We start from the raw sequence: 12,895 nt of genomic DNA, 5'->3' as shown, positions 1-12,895 counted from the left end.
TACTTTTATTGTTGAGTCAGTTCACCTATTTCTCTCCACCTTAAGAAGCAAACACTTGTGTGAACTGTGCATTGATTCCTACATATTTGCATATTGCACTTGTTATATTACTTTGCATTGACAACTATCCATGAGATATACATGTTACAAGTTGAAAGCAACCGCTGAAACTTAATCTTCCATTGTGTTGCTTCAATGTCTTTACTTTGAACTTATTGCTTTATGAGTTAACTCTTATGCAAGACTTATTGATGCTTGTCTTTAAGTACTATTCATGAAAAGTCTTTGCTATATGATTCACTTGTTTACTCATGTCATATACATTGTTTTGATCGCTGCATTCATTACATATGTTTACAATAGTATGATCAAGTTATGATGGCATGTCACTCCAGAAATTATCTTTGTTATCGTTTACCTGCTCGGGACGAGCAGAAACTAAGCTTGGGGATGCTGATACGTCTCCGACGTATCGATAATTTCTTATGTTCCATGCCACATTATTGATGATTTCTACATGTTTTGTGCACACTTTATGTCATATTTGTGCATTTTCTGGAACTAACCTATTAACAAGATGCCGAAGTGCCAGTTCCTGTTTTCTGCTGTTTTTGGTTTCAGAAATCCTAGTAACGAAATATTCTCGGAATTGGACGAAATCAACGCCCAGGTTCCTATTTTGCCCGGAAGCATCCAGAACACCCGAGAACCGCCAGAGAGGGGGCACAGGCCCACCAAACCCTAGGCCGGCGCGGCCAGGGGGGCCCGCGCCCCCCTATAGTGTGGGCACCCCTTCGACCTCCTGACGCCGCCTCTTCCGCCTATTTAAAGCCTCCGTCGCGAAAACCCTGATACGATCGACGAAACCAACAGAAACCTTCCAGAGCCGCCGCCATCGCGAAGCCAAGATCTGGGGGACAGGAGTCTCTGTTCCGGCACGCCGCCGGGACGGGGAAGTGCCCCCGGAAGGCTTCTCCATCGACACCGCTGCCATCTCCACCACCATCTTCATCACCGCTGCTGCTCCCATGAGGAGGGAGTAGTTCTCCATTGAGGCTCGGGGCTGTACCGGTAGCTATGTGGTTCATCTCTCTCCTATGTACTTCAATACAATAATCTCATGAGCTGCCTTACATGATTGAGATTCATATGATGATGCTTGTAATCTAGATGTCGTTATGCTAGTCAAGTGAATTTTACTTATGTGATCTCCGGAGACTCCTTGTCCCACGTGTGTAAAGGTGACAGTGTGTGCACCGTGTGGGTCTCTTAGGCTATATTTCACAGAATACTTATTCACTGTTATGAATGGCATAGTGAAGTGCTTATTTATATCTCTTTATGATTGCAATGTGTTTTGTATCACAATTCATCTATGTGCTACTCTAGTGATGTTATTAAAGTAGTTTTATTCCTCCTGCACGGTGTAATGGTGACAGTGTGTGCATCCGTGTTAGTACTTGGTTTATGCTATGATTATGATCTCTTGTAGATCATGAAGTTAACTATTGCTATGATAGTATTGATGTGATCTATGCCTCCTTTCTTAGCATGAAGGTGACAGTGTGCATGCTACGTTAGTACTTGGTTTAGTCGTATTGATCTATCTTACACTCTAAGGTTATTTAAATATGAACATTGAATTGTGGAGCTTGTTAACTCCGGCATTGAGGGTTCGTGTAATCCTACGCAATGTGTTCATCATCCAACAAGAGGGTGTAGAGTATGCATTTATCTATTCTGTTATGTGATCAATGTTGAGAGTGTCCACTAGTGAAAGTGTAATCCCTAGGCCTTGTTCCTAAATACTGCTATCGCTGCTTGTTTACTGTTTTACTGCGTTACTACTGCTGCGTTACTACTGCTTGTTTACTGTCCTAGGCAAAGCACTTTTCTGGTGCCGTTGCTACTACTTATTTATACCACCTGTATTTCACTATCTCTTCGCCGAACTAGTGCACCTATTAGGTGTGTTGGGGACACAAGAGACTTCTTGCTTTGTGGTTGCAGGGTTGCATGAGAGGGATATCTTTGACCTCTTCCTCCCTGAGTTCGACAAACCTTGGGTGATTCACTTAAGGGAAAACTTGCTGCTGTTCTACAAACCTCTGCTCTTGGAGGCCCAACACTGTCTACAGGAAAAGGAGGGGGGCGTAGACATCACCGACGTTCAAATATAGTGCCTTGGCTAACTACAGAGCCGATATCCGCAGTTACCTGGCAGATTCGGCTCGGGGGGCACCTAATCGGATGAACATGTGAGATTCATGTGCAGTGAAATATTGGGGGCCGATAGAAAAATCGACCAGTAAAAAAAAATCTCATGATGAACAGCCGATGCACAGACATCGACTTTAGAACTAAGAAACAAAGCCGATGCACAGCCATCGACTCTAGTACAAATTACACAGGATCTATCAGCCGCGTGTTCAAGACGCGGATTTTCGACCAAGTCGGTCTTCAGTTCAGCCCCGAGGCCTTCTGCTTCCTCGAGGGAGTGAACGATGAGAGCTTCCTCAGCTTCAATGAGCTGTTTTGTTGCCCGAACCTTCTCTTCGAGGACCTCCAACCCTTTGTGCAAGGTCACCAGTTCAGCAGTGCTGTTAGAGGTGTCAGCTTGGGCGTACAAGGCAGCCTTTTGCTCATCAAGCCGTTGGCATTTTGTCTGCAATATCGGCTTTCAACGGAAGAAGAGGTGATCGGCTCTGGTGTTTCTGCTGTCGGTTTGGCCAAGTTGGCCACCTTCTCAACTGCATTCATAGAAGTTGCTAAGGCCAGAGTGGCGGATGGCATGGGTGCCTCCTCGACATCCCCACTGGAGGTGTCATCAGTTTGCAGAGGAAGAGGTTAGCCGATAAGAACGACAAGGGGTCAGCATGCAACATGAGCCGAGGAGAGGATGGAGCTGCCCTGCCCTTTTTTGGTGGGAGTTTGGGAAATGGCAGGTTCAGGGGCTGACCTTTTCTTGGAAGCCGACGGTGGCAAGTCTGGCTGGCTCTGTGTGGTGACTGTCTCAGAATTGCCTGAGTTGGAGGCCCTTCGACTGAACTGTGTGTCCTCGCCGCTGTTCTCACCTTAACTGAGGCTCGGGGGGCAGCTGATCTGGTAGACACTCTGTTTTTGGAGCCGATTGGAGTGTCGTCGGCTGGCCCTGCATCATAACCTTCTTCAGAAGCGGTGAATTGTTGCAGGAGAAGACCACCAGAGCTGCTGAAAGGAATCTGAAAGGGGATCCATCATCATTGATAGGCTCTGGGCCATCTTGTTGCTGCAAAGAAACAGAGCAGGGTTATAAAGCATCACTGGAAACTATCGCGAGGAGATTTGCGAGCAAGTGGCACCTGTTCTGCAGAAGTATCAGCTTCAGCGTCAAGTTGTTTCAGCAACGGTCCTAGGGCTCTCCTGAAGGCATGGGTCTTCCACATTATACACCAGATCTCAAAGTCGTCAGTCGAAGAGATGAAGGATAGATTGTGATGGACCGATGCGTTACCATCGGCTCATTGAGCATTGGCCAAGTTGACAATCGCGCCTTGAAGGATAGATTGTGAGGGACCGATGCGTTTCCATCGGCTCATTGAGCGTTGATTAAGTTGACAATCGGCAAAGTCAGTATGAGGGGAAATCGGCTAAATTAGCATAAAGAAAATCGGCAAAATCAAATTAAAGGAAATTCTTCATTGATAACGGGATTCCTTACATAAAAAGCTGATTGCTCTCAAAAGGAAGTACCAGGGGATACATTGCCCCATCTACTACTGCTGATCCTATACTAAGGGTCCTATCTATGGGCCGTCGCTGCCCTCGTCGTCGCCGTCGTCGCCGCTGCTACTCCCGGCTGACTCGTCGTCGCTGCTGCCGCGGCCGCCGGCAGGGCCCTCATTGTCCTCGTCCTCCTCGTCAGCGTCGTCATCGCTGTCGAAGTCGCTGAGGTTCCCCGGCCAGGGGCAGAAGCGCTTGGCCGGCGGTTCATCGGAGGAGGTGTCATCGTCCTCCTCCTCCTCCTCCTCCTCGAAGGAGGTGAAGTCGTCCCAGGAGAAGCGATCGTCATCGCTCTCCTCCTCCGTTTCGCCATCGGCAAGGAAGCGGAGGTCACTTTCCCTGTCGGTCGAGGACTTGTCGTCCTCAGACCAGACAGAGAAGTCGTGACTGGACTCGTCCCCGTCTTCTATGGCGCGGCGAATATGGGCCTCGTGGGCCTCCTCTGGGTCCCACTCCGGCGTCGGCTCGCGGGAGGGGGAGGACTGGGTGGAAAGACCCGACGAGGCAGAGGAGGAAGAAGACATGGTGGCAGAGGAGGGCTTTTTGGAGTGCTAATGTGAAGGGGATGAAGAAGTGAACTGCAGGTTGCGGTTAAATAAAGGGGATATAGTGGAGATTCAATGCCACAGCAGTTTCCGAGGAGGTGGTGCCCAAAGAAAAAAAAACAACGGTCAAATCACGCGGAGAAGTTGAGAAGGAAGGGCATCATGATGAAGGATACTGCGACGGTTTTGCCCTGCCACGACATGACCCGACGAAGAAAAAGCAGAGTGAGTTTGGAATTATCAATTCCAAAACCAGGGGGGCATGTGTTATCACCAGAATTTGACCGGATCAGAGGTGGGCCGCGATCGAGATTGGACTTGAAGAAATATACATGGAAGAATACGTGAACCGGCCTTGTACACGAAGTTTGGGCTAGTTTGCCCTTGTATCTGTAAATATAATAGGATACGTGTCGGTTAGTTAGAGTTTGGCTCGTGCACGGTTGGGATTATTCCCACGTTAGAAACTCTACGGACTATAAATATGTATCTAGGGTTATCAAGAAAAACAACAATCACGTTCATCACAAACCAATCTTGGCGCATCGCCGACCCCTTGTTTCGAGGGTTTCTTCCGGGTAAACATCATGCTGCCTAGATCGCATCTCACGATCTAGGCAGTATACGTTTATTCGTTGTTTATGCGTTGCTCATGCTGAAGCCTTTTTGATGGCGAGCAATGTAGTTATCATAGATGTGTTAGGGTTAGCATTGTTCTACCGTGCTACATGCTTCCGTCCATGCAACCCTTAGACGTCTAGCCGTCCTTACGCCTTTCTTAGGTGTAAGGGCGGCACCTTGCTTGATCATTGTTTAGTAGATCCGATCCGTTATGATTGCTCCTTGATTCTTCAAGGATTAGTTTAATATCTGCATAGTTAGGCATTACAAACGGGTTGAATGATCCAGTGGTACGTAGGGTGTAGTTTGCTAACCCTAGACAAGATGTTCCGGGGATCAACTTAATGTTGGTTTTTAGGCCTTGTCTAGGGCCGGTTTATTATCACCGTGCGTAGCTGCCAGGCTCAATCACGAGTAGGATGTTCCGATTATGTGGTGAAAACCCTAAATCGTCGTAGGTCGTTTCAGCTACATATTGATCAAGCAGGACCACCATGTGATCGTAGACCTCATACGAACCATGGGTGGATCGGCTCCTTCAGCCGATTCACAGGACGACCTGAGAGCCGATCGAGGATCGTATTTAATGTTTACGTGTATCCCATGCAGGAAACTAAGCGAAGCAAATCCATCACCTTCCTGATCAGGTATAGATCAGGTGGCACGCCCTTGCACCAGCATCGGGACGTGTGTACCAGGAGCTTTGCGGGCCGTCGCTCGGAGGGACCAGGGCCAGCCGCAGCCCTAAGGTTGTTCCCGGCTCTTCGTGTTGCCAGCCGTAGCTCGCCGGTGAGTTTCGGATGCCAACACGGATTTCATGGCTTCTTGCCATTTGTTGGAATCTGGGCTCATCATCGCTTCTTCATACGTCGCAGGGTCCTCATCATTGTTATCCACAATCATGACATTTAGACAAGGATCATACAATTCAGGAGTGGCACGTTCCCTTGTCGATCTGCGAGGTTCAGTAGTTTCCTCGTTCGAAGTTTCATGATCATTATCATTAGCTTCCTCTGTTGCCGGTGTAGGCGGTACAGGTACAACTTCCGGTACTGCGCTACTCTGATCAACGAGTATAGATTCATCAATCTCATCGAGTTCTACTTTTCTTCCAGTCACTTCTTTAGTGAGAAATTCTTTCTTAAGAAAGGTTCCGTTCTTAGCAACAAAGATTTTGCCTTCGGATTTGTGATAGAAAGTGTACCCTATAGTTTCCTTAGGGTATCCTATGAAGACGCATTTCTCCGCTTTGGGTTCTAGCTTGTCCGGTTGTAACTTCTTTACATAGGCTTCGCAACCCCAAACTTTAAGGAACGACAGCTTAGGTTTCTTATTAAACCATAATTCATACGGTGTCGTTTCTACGTATTTTGATGGTGCTCTATTTAAAGTGAATGCGGCTGTCTCTAATGCATAACTCCAAAATGATAACGGCAAATCAGTAAGAGACATCATAGAACAAACCATATCTAAGAGAGTTCGATTACGACGTTCGGACACACCGTTTCGTTGTGGTGTTCCCGGCGGTGTCAATTGTGAAAGTATTCCGCATTTCTTTAAATACATGCCAAACTCATAACTCAGATATTCACCTCCACGATCAGATCGTAGAAATTTAATCTTCTTGTTACGTTGATTTTCTACTTCACTTTGGAATTCCTTAAACTTCTCGAAAGTTTCGGATTTATGTTTCATGAAATAGATATACCCATATCTACTCAGATCATCTGTGAAGGTTAGAACATAACGATAACCACCGCGCGATGCTACGCTCATTGGTCCGCACACATCGGTATGTATGATTTCCAATAAGTCAGTAGCTCGCTCCATCATACCAGAAAATGGAGTCTTAGTCATTTTTCCCATTAGACATGCTTCGCATCTATCAAGTGACTCAAAGTCAAGTGATTCAAGTAATCCATCAGTATGGAGTTTCTTCATGCGTTTCACTCCAATATGACCAAGACGATAGTGCCACATATAAGTAGAATTATCATTCAATTTAATTCGCTTAGCATCAATGTTATGTATATGCGTATCACTACTATCGAGATCTAACAGAAATAAGCCATTCTTTTCAGGTGCTCGACCATAAAAGATATTATTCATAAAAATAGAACAACCATTATTCTCAGACTTGAATGAATAACCGTCTTGCATTAAACAAGATCCAGATATAATGTTCATGGTCAACGCGGGTACAAAATAACAATTATTTAGGCTTAAAAACTAATCCCGAATGTAGATGTAGAGGAAGTGTGCCGACAGCGATCACATCGACTTTGGATCCGTTTCCAACGCGCATCGTCACTTCATCTTTCAGTAGTCTTCGTTTATTCTTTAGTTCCTGTTTCGAGTTACAAATATGAGCAACCAAACCAGTATCAAATACCCAGGTACTAGAACGAGAACCAGTGAGATAAACATCTATAACATGTATATCAGATATACCTTCTTTCTTCTTCTTGACAAGGCCGCTCTTCAGATCAGCCAGATACTTGGAGCAATTACGCTTCCAGTGTCCCTTCTCCTTGCAGTAATAGCACTCAGCATCAGGCTTAGGGCCATTCTTAGGTTTCACAGGAGGCGTGGCAGCTTTCTTGCCACCCTTCTTGAATTTTCCCTTAGACTTGCCCTGTTTCTTGAAACTGGTGGTCTTGTTGACCATCAACACTTGGTGCTCTTTCTTGATCTCAATCTCAGCAGCTTTTAGCATGCCAAAGAGTTTAGGTAACTCCTTGTCCATGTTCTGCATATTGTATTTCATCACAAAGTTCTTGTAACTTGGTGGCAGTGATTGAAGGACACGATTAATCCCCAGTCTGTTAGGAATAACTATTCCCAAGTCACTGAGTTTCTTCGCATGCCCGGTCATGGCAAGCATGTGCTCACTAACGGAGCTGCCTTCTTCCATCATACAGCTGAAGAAATGTTTCGATGCTTCATAGCATTCCACGGCCGCATGAGTCTCAAATATAGCTTTCAGCTCATTCATCAACTCATGAGGATCGTGGTGCTCAAAACGTTTTTGAAGATCGGATTCCAGACTGCACAGGATGGCACACTGAACTTGAGAGTACCGAGCTTTCCGAGTCGCGTAAACAACTTTTACTTCATCGGTTTCAGTTTCTGCAGGAGGGTCACCTAGCGGTGCATCAAGCACATATTGCAGATTTCCGCCAGAGAGGAAGATCCTCACATGACGGAACCAGTCGGTGAAGTTGCTACCGTTGCTCTTAAGTTTTCTTTCTCTAGGAACTGGTTAAAATTGATTGGGGACGCCATCTCTACAACATATATTTGCAAAAGTTTAGACTAAGTTTATGACAAATTGAGTTCAAATTTTAATTCAACATAATTAAAAATCTAGGTGAACTCCCACTCAAAACAATATCCCTCGCATTGTCTTAGTGATCACACGAACCAAATCCACCGCACCTAAGTCCGATCATCACGAGACAAGGTGTGATTTCAATGGCGAACACTCAAAGTGTTCATCATATCAACCATATGATTCATGCTCTACCTTTCAGTATCACGTGTTCCGAGACCATGTCTGTACATGCTAGGCTCGTCAAGGCCACCTTAGTATCCGCATGTGCAAAACTGTCTTGCACCCGTTGTATGCACTTGTTGATTCTATCACACCCGATCATCACGAGATGCTTCGAAACGACAAGTCTTGGCAACGGTGCTACTAAGGATGAACATTTTATTATCTTGAAATTTTAGTGAGGGATCATCTTATAATGCTACCGTCGCGATCTAAGCAAAATAAGATGCATAAAAGGATTAACATCACATGTAGTTCATATGTGATATGATATGGCCCTTTTGTCTTTGCGCCTTTGATCTTCATCTCCAAAGCACGGACATGATCTCCATCATCTTCGGGCATGATCTCCATCATCGTCGGCGTAGCGTCAAGGTCAATGACGCCGTCTTCATGATTGTCCTCCATGTAGCAACTATTACAACTACTTTGAAATACTACTCAACATGAAATTTAAAGACAACCATAAGGCTCCTGCCGGTTGCCACAATACAATAATGATCATCTCATACATATTCATCATCACATTATGGCCATATCACATCACCAAACCCTGCAAAAACAAGTTAGACGTCTCTAATTTGGTTTGCATATTTTACGTGGTTTAGGGTTTTCGATAGAGATCTAATCTACCTACGAACATGAACCACAACGTTGATACTAATGTTGTCAATAGAAGAGTAAATTGAATCTTCACTATAGTAGGAGAGACAGACACCCGCAAAGCCTCTTATGCAATACAAGTTGCATGTCGAACAAGGAACAAGTCTCATGAACGCGGTCATGTAAAGTTAGTCCGAGCCGCTTCATCCCACTATGCCACAAAGATGCAAAGTACTCAAACTAAAGATAACAAGAGCATCAACGCCCACAAAACCATTGTGTTCTACTCGTGCAACCATCTATGCATAGACACAGCTCTGATACCACTGTAGGATAACGTTGCATAGAAAACAAAAATTTTCCTACCGCGAACACGCAATCCAAGCCAAGATGCAATCTAGAAGACGGTAGCAACGAGGGGATTATCGAGTCTCACCCTTGAAGAGATTCCAAAGCCTACAAGATGAAGCTCTTGTTGCTGCGGTAGACGTTCACTTGCCGCTTGCAAAAGCGCGTAGAAGATCTTGATCACGGCTCCACGAACGGGCAGCACCTCCGTACTCGGTCACACATTCGGTTGTTGATGAAGACGACGTCCACCTCCCCGTTCCAGCGGGCAGCGGAAGTAGTAGCTCCTCTTGAATCCGACAGCACAACGGCATGGTGTCGGTGGTGGTGGAGAAATCCGGCGGAGCTTCGCTAAGCATGCGGGAAGTTGAGGAGCGGGGCGGCTAGGGTTTGGGGAGAGGGGGGCGCTGGCCACTAAGGGGTGCGGCCACCTTGGTGGTTGTTGGGGTGGCCGGCCCCCTCCCCTTGTCCCTCATTATATAGGTGGAAGCCCCAAGTGTTGGACTACAAGTCTCCGAATAAGACCCGAACCCAAAACCTTCCATGTGATAGGGAAACCTACCCAAGGTGGGAATCCCACTTGGGGTGGGATTCCCCCCTTCCATGTGGGGGGGTGGCCGGCCCCCATAGGGGGAGTCCACTTGGGACTCCTCCCCTTCTAGGGTTGGCCGGCCATGGAGGTGGAGTCCCTTTGGGACTCCGCCTTCCATAGTGGTTTCTTCCGGACTTTTCTAGAACCTTCTAGAACCTTCCATAGAACCTTCCGGATCATTTTAAATCTCATAAAATGACTTCCTATATATGAATCTTATTCTCCGGACCATTCCGGAACTCCTCGTGATGTCCGGGATCTCATCCGGGACTCCGAACAAAAATTCGAACTCCATTCCATATTCAAGTTCTACCATTTCAACATCCAACTTTAAGTGTGTCACCCTACGGTTCGCGAACTATGCGGACATGGTTGAGTACTCACTCCGACCAATAACCAATAGCGGGATCTGGAGATCCATAATGGCTCCCACATATTCAACGATGACTTTAGTGATCGAATGAACCATTCACATACGATACCAATTCCCTTTGTCACGCGATATTTTACTTGTCCGAGGTTTGATCATCGGTATCACTTCATACCTTGTTCAACCTCGTCTCCTGACAAGTACTCTTTACTCGTACCGTGGTATATGGTCTCTTATGAACTTATTCATATGCTTGCAAGACATTAGACGACATTCCACCGAGAGGGCCCAGAGTATATCTATCCGTCATCGGGATGGACAAATCCCACTGTTGATCCATATGCCTCAACTCATACTTTCTGGATACTTAATCCCACCTTTATAACCACCCATTTACGCAGTGGCGTTTGGTGTAATCAAAGTACCTTTCCGGTATAAGTGATTTACATGATCTCATGGTCATAAGGACTAGGTAACTATGTATCGAAAGCTTATAGCAAATAACTTAATGACGTGATCTTATGCTACGCTTAATTGGGTGTGTCCATTACATCATTCATATAATGACATAACCTTGTTATTAATAACATCCAATGTTCATGATTATGAAACTAATCATCCATTAATCAACAAGCTAGTTAAGAGGCATACTAGGGACTCTTTGTTGTTTACATATCACACATGTACTAATGTTTCGGTTAATACAATTTATAGCATGACATATAAACATTTATCATAAACATAAAGATATATAATAACTACTTTTATTATTGCCTCTTGGGCATATCTCCTTCAATGTGATCAATGTTGAGAGTGTCCACTAGTGAAAGTATAATCCCTAGGCCTTGTTCCCAAATACTGCAATCGCTGCTTGTTTACTGTTTTACTGCATCTGTACTGCCTGCCATATTACCACCATCAACCACACGCCAGTTGTAGCATCAAGCTATTTTCTGGTGCCGTTACTACTGCTCATATATATTCATACCACCTGTATTTCACTATCTCTTCGCCGAACTAGTGCACCTATACATCTGACAAGTGTATTAGGTGTGTTGGGGACACAAGAGACTTCTTGTATTGTGGTTGCAGGGTTGCTTGAGAGGGATATCTTTGACCTCTTCCTCCCTGAGTTCGATAAACCTTGGGTGATCCACTTAAGGGAAACTTGTTGCTGTTCTACAAACCTCTGCTCTTGGAGGCCCAACACTGTCTACAAGAATAGAAGCACCCGTAGACATCAAGCACTTTTCTGGCGCCGTTGCCGGGGAACGAAGGAAAGCTACACCATTTCCTCCCTCGTCAACCACGCGCCAGTCCTGGGCAGCAAGCCACTTTTCTGGCGTCGTTGCCGGGGAGGAAAGGTAAAAGGTACTCACACTCCGGATCTCGGCTACTAAGCTATTTTTCGCCGTTGTAAGTGCTCGAAGCTATTTCCTTTAGATCCTGCAATTGCATCTTTTTTTTCTTGTTTATCACTAGTTTGGCATAATGGAAAGCAACATGGAGCTCTTTATTCTTTTTCCTGAGTTAAGACATGGATGGTTTGATCCGAAAATTAAAAAAACCCATGGAACATATTAGTATGAACACTTCTGCTGACACGCTCATCGCCTTGAGCATCTGGTGGCGCCGACGACGGCCTGATTCCTCCTCTCCACCACGTCGTTTTGCTGCAGCGAGTAAGGAGCGGTGAGGTGGCCAATGATGCCACTACACGCGTACCACTCCGCGAAATGAATTGTTGTGAACTCATCGCCGTGGTCAGTGCGAAGAACTCGCAGCGGGCGCCAAGATTCCTTTTCTGCTCGGCCTGGAAGCGGCGAATCGACGCCACTGCCTCGTCCTTCGTCTTCAGTAGCATCAGCCACATCTACCTATTGTGGTCATCCACAACAATAGGAAGTACTTCTTGCCACCGTACGTCGCCGGTGTGATGGGGCCGCAAAGATCCCCATGCACGAGCTCCAGGGGCTCGAGGGCGCGGTGCTTGAGACAGAGCGGAAGGGAGCATGGCGGTGCTTGCCGGTGAGGCAGCCTCGCAGAGCTACTCGATGTGGCTGACAGCAGGAAGGCCGCTCACCATCCCTTTGCTCGACAGTTTCTTCATACTGTCGAAGCTATGATGAGCGAAACATGAATGCTAGCGCCACTCATCATCATCGACTTGTGCACAGGCTGCACGATTTTCAAGTTAGCAATGTTCAGGCGATTTCTCGCTCGAGGTAACTTTGCAATTAGACTCTTTCATGATCACGGACAGTCATGTAACCGTGCTCGACACGAGTAGGGCACCCAATCTCGTCCGGCTACCCGATGTTGACAACGCTGGACTTCAGATTGGGGATCTAATACACATCCATGAGTTGGGCTCGTTGTCGAAGTGTCGATGGTGAACAGGACGGTGCCACAGCCACGAATGTCGTTGAATGAACCGTCACCTAAACGTACTTTGACTTACACCGATTTGTCCAGCTCGGCGAAGATGGTGGCGTCGCCGT

This window comes from Lolium perenne, chromosome 6 (genome assembly GCF_019359855.2).
Source record: "Lolium perenne isolate Kyuss_39 chromosome 6, Kyuss_2.0, whole genome shotgun sequence".
Taxonomy (NCBI): Eukaryota; Viridiplantae; Streptophyta; class Magnoliopsida; order Poales; family Poaceae; genus Lolium; species Lolium perenne.
Note: the sequence above shows the minus strand (reverse complement) of the source record.